The sequence below is a fragment of the Sinocyclocheilus rhinocerous genome, unplaced genomic scaffold (genome assembly GCF_001515625.1).
Source record: "Sinocyclocheilus rhinocerous isolate Xijiao unplaced genomic scaffold, SAMN03320098_v1.1 scaffold1102, whole genome shotgun sequence".
NCBI lineage: Eukaryota > Metazoa > Chordata > Actinopteri > Cypriniformes > Cyprinidae > Sinocyclocheilus > Sinocyclocheilus rhinocerous.
The window spans coordinates 30615-38366 of NW_015640208.1; positions in this window are offsets into that span (position 1 = coordinate 30615).

A 7752-nucleotide genomic window follows, 5' to 3' on the forward strand; every position below is an offset into this window, starting at 1 on the left:
TATATATATATATATATATATATATATATGTGTGTGTGTGTTGCAATAAAATTGACATATATAACGTTATATAACTATACAACTTTAAATGAATAGTTTTAAATTTAATTTTTTCCTTTGTTTTTAATTCAATTATGTTGACATTTTTAAAATTTCTATGGGAAAAATGAATGGGAAAAATACTTCTGCAACGCATCAAAAAATGTCACGTGACTTTGCACAATGACCACGTTTATTGCATTTTGTCTGCGCACTCCGAGGCACAATTAATTTATTATATATGGAACCCACCGTGGCTTCTCCTACTGCAGCAAATTACCTTTTTTTGTGATATTTGGTGCCAGTTTATCAGGAAGTGACTATTTTGTTCTCTTTGTCTCGCTGGATGGAAACAGTGCTTTATTCACATTTACTGAATAAATTACTCGATGTGCATCAAAAAATGTCACGTGACTTTGCACAATGACCACGTTTATTGCATTTTGTCTGCGCACTCCGAGGCACAATTAATTTAATGGAACAAGACCCACCGTGGGCTTCTCCTACTGCAGCAAATTACCTTTTTTTGTGATATTTGGTGCCAGTTTATCAGGAAGTGACTATTTTGTTCTCTTTGTCTCGCTGGATGGAAACAGTGCTTTATTCACAAATATTTTATGCAATATTCCAATTTTGTGCATAAGTTAAATTCGCAGCTTTGGATGGAAACATAGCTATTTTCTCCATAGGGAAATTTATTTTTAACAATAACTTATAAACCTTTAAAGACAGACCTACTGTGAGCTCCAAGGTTGTTAATCGATATTATATACTTTTGTTGAACCCATCTGTTCGCATTAATTCAACTTATTTTTAAAACAATCTTAATAGCATAATTCTTGGTAAAAAAACAAAATTTCCCATAATGCTGTACAAATTCACTCCAATGAAGCAACTCAAAAAATAATCAAGTCGGGCTTCCCACACTCTCAAAAAACTACATATGTACAGTATATATATATATATATATATATATATATATATGTGTGTGTGTGTTGCAATAAAATTGACATATATAACGTTATATAACTATACAACTTTAAATGAATAGTTTTAAATTTAATTTTTTCCTTTGTTTTTAATTCAATTTTTCACATTTTTAAAATTTCTATGGGAAAAATGAATGGGAAAAATACTTCTGCAACCTGCTGAAAAAATGGGCGGGCACTAATGTACTCTATGGAAGCGTACATGTGATTTCAGTCGGTTCTAAATTTTACTGTTAATTTAGAATTTTTAATGAGAACATGCTCATGAATCATGATTTCTGCATGAAAATGTTTGTACAATGATTTTACGCACAAATATGTGTGTACCCTGCAGTAAATGAGACCCAACTGTGTTTGAATCATTCTTGATGAAAAGGTTTTCTTTCAAAAACTAAATGTATTTGCAAAATTCAGCCATTTCACTAACATTTTTTGGATGCCATTTATTTGTGCAATAGTGATTTTAGTGGCTTTGATCGGGATGGGGGGCATGTTGCTTTTTGGTCTTTGAATTTAAGTACCAGACCATAATGAATTAAAGGAATAGTTCATCCAAAAACAGAAATTCTGTTATCATTCTATGATGATGAACTTATAGTGTTTCCATTTTGGGCTGTTCCTTTAGGATGATGTATGTTGAAGAGACTAAGGTGTTTATGGGCACGGACTTGAAACATCAGAGAAAAATCTGAAATGTATGTAAACTAAGCAACATCACCTTACTTTGCACATGTCACAGTTGTAATGGTGTATGGGTGCATTATTAAAAGATTTAGTACAATTTATCATGCATTACACATGCTGTATGCATAAATTTATGTATCCCTGTGTTGTTTTTTTTATATAAGGTTTTCTTTTTTTGTGCGTGTTTTTTTTATATTATTGAGATTGTGAATCATGCAGAAGCAAAAGAAGATCTCCCAGCAAGAGTTCTATAACCTCTGCTTTTTATCCACCATGGATAACCACAGCAGAAGATTACAAATAGCCTTTCGCATTGGAAATGATTTTTGCCAAAGAAGCTATTTACAACCCACATTTGATATATGAGTTTGTTTTTGTTCATAATTACATGTTGTATATAATATTGTCATAATACATTACAGTGTCAATTTCCACAATCCTTTGCTTCTAAAGAACCCTTGTCATTTTCTGTTGAGTCTAAGTTATTGCAGTGCCACTATGATGCCAATGTTGTGTTTATATGTCTCCCAAACCCTATTTTGATGAAGGTTTTATGGGTAATTAACAGCAGAGAAATCATATATGTCCATGTTAAATCATATGCTTTTTAAAGGAATCGTGTAAATGAATCATTCTCTAAATGACTTGGATCATGACTACATTGTTTTTTACTTTAACTATGTTCTTTTGTTTTGAAATAAAATGTTGTCATAAAAGTCATACTGGATTGCATGTGTTTCATGGGTGGTGTGACTCTTTTTAATCAATCCTGTTATACTGTGACAATATTCCCAGACATCATATTTAAGGGCGTGACAAAAATTGTTACCATATGGTTTAAATAGAAGTAACATTCTCTTATAGTCTTTATTACTTACTATACATACTGTCGAGTTCAACTTCATTACAGTGCTGGGTAGTTGTAATCTGGATTACGTAATCAGATTTTAAAAATTGAGTACATGTAGGTTATATTACATTTTAAAATGCTCATAATCAGATTACAGCTACTTTTTTATGGATTGCATGATTACATATTATTCATAAAATGTCAGTGAGTTATTCATAATTAATTGATTCTCCATAACTCCGTAATTTTTTTCTCTGTTAAAAGTTTCCAAAAATCCTACTGTGTGCCATACCGTTTAGCTTTGACTCATGACATAGAATGGCCATGTGAATGTCATGTAAATAAATCTGTAATCCATGCTTCTTAATTTGGGGGTTGCACAGCATCCCTCAAGCAATTAGTCTATGTATGAAACAAATAATTATGCAAGTTACTCAACACTGGCGATGTGTGAAACACTATGTCGTCATCATATCCAGTGACCTTCAGAAACTGTTGATTCTGGAAGTCTGGACAAAAATATTTCAAACTTGGAAGACTTTGGGTGTGTAATGTCCTTGTTGTGTTCACGTTTATTAATGTTTGTTCATGCCGAGCAGGGATTCCCAAATGTTTTTGTTAGCCAAACCGCTTTGACATAAAATATTTACTCGAAATATCTCTGAGGAAGTTAATATTTCAATAATTTAAAGGGGTCGTATGATGTTGCTAAAAAGAACATTATTTTGTGTATTTGGTGTAATGAATCTCATATACTTCTTACAGTCTTAAATACATTGTCTAAACCACACACATCTGCGAGCAGTGCTGGGTAGTAACTGATTACATGTAATATGGATTGCATAATAAGATTCCAAAAATTTAGTACTTGTTAAAGTACATTTTAAAATACTCGTAATCGGAATACAGTTACTTTTTTATTACATATTATTCACACAAAAGCAATAACTTATTCATAATTTATTGATTCTCCCTAATTCTTCTTTTTCATCTTTTAAATTTCCTTTCTACAGTAGCCTACCTCTTATATACACTCAGAAAGTCTTTCAGTTTTGTGAACATTCACACAAAGACCAGTCACTAGTCAGCTGGCTATAATTACACTGAAAACTGAGAGTCCACACAGCATTTGACCACTGGATTTACAGAAATCATTTCAATTTTAAGAAGTAAATTCTCAGCATTTCAACATTGCATCAATTACAGAGATTCCCAAACTTTTTTTGTCAGCTGAATCACTTTCACCTAATATATGTACTTGAAGCCCCCCTGAGATTTTAAGGTAATCAGATATTTATTAAGTAACACATTTGCATGTTCACTGTTCTCTGTTGGTCACATGACATGCAGGTAAATGAAAATGTGTCATAAATAAAAAGAAATTATTTCATCTTTTTAATTGTGTTTTATTTTAATTGTTGTTGCTTTAAAATGATTTATTTTTATTTTGCATTTTTATGATTTAATTATTAGCTTTTCATTAAACTCACGAACCACAGTTTGGGAAACCTTGACTTAATGTAAAATTTTATGAACATATTTTCTTTCTCTTTTTTGTATTTTTATCAAGCGGCAACCTCCCGCTCTCTCTCGAAGTATGGTACAAGATTATTTAAAGGGGGCATAAAACACAGTTTCACCCAATCTCATGTTAATCTTGAGTACCTATAGAGTACTGCATCCTTCACATCTCCAAAAAGTCTTTAGTTTTATCATATTTATAAGAGAAAGTTACAGCTTTACAATTCTTTCCGGAAAAAGCAGAGCTCCTGGAGGCGCGCTGTGGGCGGAGCTAAAGAGTGACGAGTACTTGAGCTCCGACTGCCAACAAAACACAGACATTTGATGCCGTTTCACTTACCATCTGGCCCCGGAAAAACAAACTGTATCCACTGTCTACATAAGGCTGGGTTCTTTAGGAAGCTGAACAAAGTTATCTTTCCCTTACAACCAAAAACACACTTCTTTGGATTGGAGACATTCTTCCCGAGCAAGTCCCGTGCAGCGCTGAAGTAAGATTTTTGGCACAGAAATACTGTCATACGTCCAAATTGTTTTTTGAAACTTTGTCCATGCTTAGCATGAGAATCCAAGTCTTTAACAATGTAAACAACTGTTTGTGTGAATGTCATAATGAGAACACCAGCGGGGTTGCAATGCACAAAAGCTTCTTTATAGTGGAAAAAGGATCTTTAAGACACTGGCCCATCAGTGGGCCCACTTGTTATTACATGTTTATAACAGCACGTCTAAACCAAGCGGATGGCATGCCTGTGATGAGTTGCTGTGAGTGACAGGCCATTGTTAGTTAGCTTGCTTTCTTTAGACATTCAGTGGAGTGTGCGTTTGGCTTCATACTCCCTGACCCACTTTCCGCTCTAGCCAATAAAGCAATCCAGTCATCAACAACCATGACACAGGCAGTTCCACTCCATCCACGCGGCCAAGATCCTTTGAGTCGGAGCTTAAATGTTTTCCTGCTCTTGAAGAACAACATTTTAGAAAGACATACAGCTCAGATCATCGAAACTCTGGTTACTGTTTGGCATCAAAGGAGGGGAAAATCGTGTTAGTCTATGGCTTCAGTGGAGTGGGAGATCTCCATGTTTGTGTGAATGTCATAATGAGAACACCAGCGGGGTTGCAATTGAATGCATGAAACAGCATTGTACCACCCCCCCCCCCTTTAAATCAGTGTGATAAACGAGTTAGGTCAAAAGTAATCCAAAAGTATCCAGGAAGAATTTCATATATACTGTACATATATATTTACACACTATTTAATGTATTTATACACTATTTTGAGTACAGACTTTATCTCATGTGAGTGTACACCATTCAGATTCAATTAGAATTCATAAGACCGTTTCCTTTCTCAAGTTCAAAAATACAGGCAGGCTGCATCTGAATATGTACACTTCCGTACTTTATAGTAGGCAAAAAACAATGAGAAAATGTTAACATTATTCGAATGATCAGTTTTCATTAAACAATAGGCAAAAAGTACCCAGATCACCGACTATTTAGAGATTTTGATGTGTGCATCCAATTTACTCTTTACTATCCCATAAGGCCATGGGACAGGAGTTGTGAAATGACATTGATGAATGTACGCCCCGGATTAAACTGATACTACACATTCCTAAAAAAGAAAGTACCTTTCAATGGTCGGAAATTACGTTTTTATTCAAACAAGCTACATAGTCAGAGATTATGTGATTTTAAACGCAACTATAGACTACATACATAGACAGTTACACATGTCAGGGAAGCCAGAAATGTAAGACCTGGAGTGGCATTGGAGTGGAGTGATCACAGAATGACGCTCCATTTGAAAACAATGATCCAAACCGGCCTTCAGTCAGTGTGCTGCTTAATTGATGCTTTGGCTTGTTTTGGAACTTTTGGCAGAGAAAATGCAAACTAACTGGCCAAATATGGTCCGAAATGCAAGTTATTAACGTCTTGTTTGTAGAACCGTTGTATATAAGTATAACAATTGAAATCACATTATGACTATCAGCACAACGGCAGTCTTACTTGTGATAATACACAGCTTTATTGTTGTTACCACAGAAACACGATTGAACACAATTCCTGAAACATTTTGATAGGTCAAAATTTGTCTCACATGCAGGAAAACTTTTCCATTATTATCTCCTCCCTGCTGATTTTAATGAATTATTACTTCAAGGGCATCCAGGCCAATATAATATTTACATTTATGTTCCTGGCAGACGTTGTGGCTGGAGAAAGAGTGAATTTACCCACCCAAGGGAGTTAAAGTGAACTCAGACTAGGCAGTAAACTGACATTTTACCCATACTGACAAAGTAACCACATATGAAGCGGATGGCATGCCTGTGATGAGTTGCTGTGAGTGACAGGCCATTGTTAGTTAGCTTGCTTTCTTTAGACATTCAGTGGAGTGTGCGTTTGGCTTCATACTCCCTGACCCACTTTCCGCTCTAGCCAATAAAGCAATCCAGTCATCAACAACCATGACACAGGCAGTTCCACTCCATCCACACGGCCAAGATCCTTTGAGTCGGAGCTTAAATGTTTTCCTGCTCTTGAAGAACAACATTTTAGAAAGACATACAGCTCAGATCATCGAAACTCTGGTTACTGTTTGGCATCAAAGGAGGGGAAAATCGTGTTAGTCTATGGCTTCAGTGGAGTGGGAGATCTCCATGTTTGTGTGAATGTCATAATGAGAACACCAATGGGGTTGCAATGCACAATAGCTTCTTTATAGTGGAAAAAGGATCTTTAAGACACTGGCCCATCAGTGGGCCCACTTGTTATTACATGTTTATAACAGCACGTCTAAACCTGAAGTAATCTTGACAAGCTATGTACAGTGCCTTCCACTAATATTGGCACCATTGGTAAATGGTGAAAAAATTTCTTTATTGTTTAACCTATTGATCTTTTGCTCAAAAAAAAGAAAAAAAAACTCTGCTGTCATTGAAAACAATTGCAAACACAACACAGTTTTATCACATAACAAATGTCTTTGTTAAATATATGTGTGCCACAATTATTGGCACCCTTTTAGTCAGTACTTTGTGCTGCCAAGATAACAGCACTCGGTTTTCTCCCATAATGGCTGATGAGGTAAACCATTTTTGTGTTAATTTTGATGTATGTTTTGGATCATTGTCCTGCTGGAAGATCCAGCCACGGCCCATTTTAAGCTGTCTGGCTGAGGCAATCAGGTGTTCATTTAGTATCTATTGATATTGATCATTGGTAGACTCCACGATGCCATGTATCCTAACAAGATGTCCAGGTCCATCCTCTGGCAGAAAAACAACCCCAAAACATTAAAGACCCACCACCATATTTAACTGTGGGCATGATGTACTTTTCCATCTGGCTACCTCTCTCTGTGCATCAAACCCACCTCTGGTGTTTATTGCTTTACCATAGAACCCGATCCCATTCGAAGCTCCAGTAAAGTCTGGCAAACTGCAGACGCTTGAGTTTGTTTTTGGACGAGAGTAGAGGCTTTTTTCTTGAAACCCTTCCAAAACATTTGTGGTGATTTAGGTGACATCGGATTGCAGTTTTGGAGACTTTCAGATCCTACGACCCAACTAACTTTCCAGCTGTGATTCTTGGAGATTTTTTGGCCACTCGAACTATCCTCCTGACAGTGCGTTGGGACAAGATAGACATGCGTCC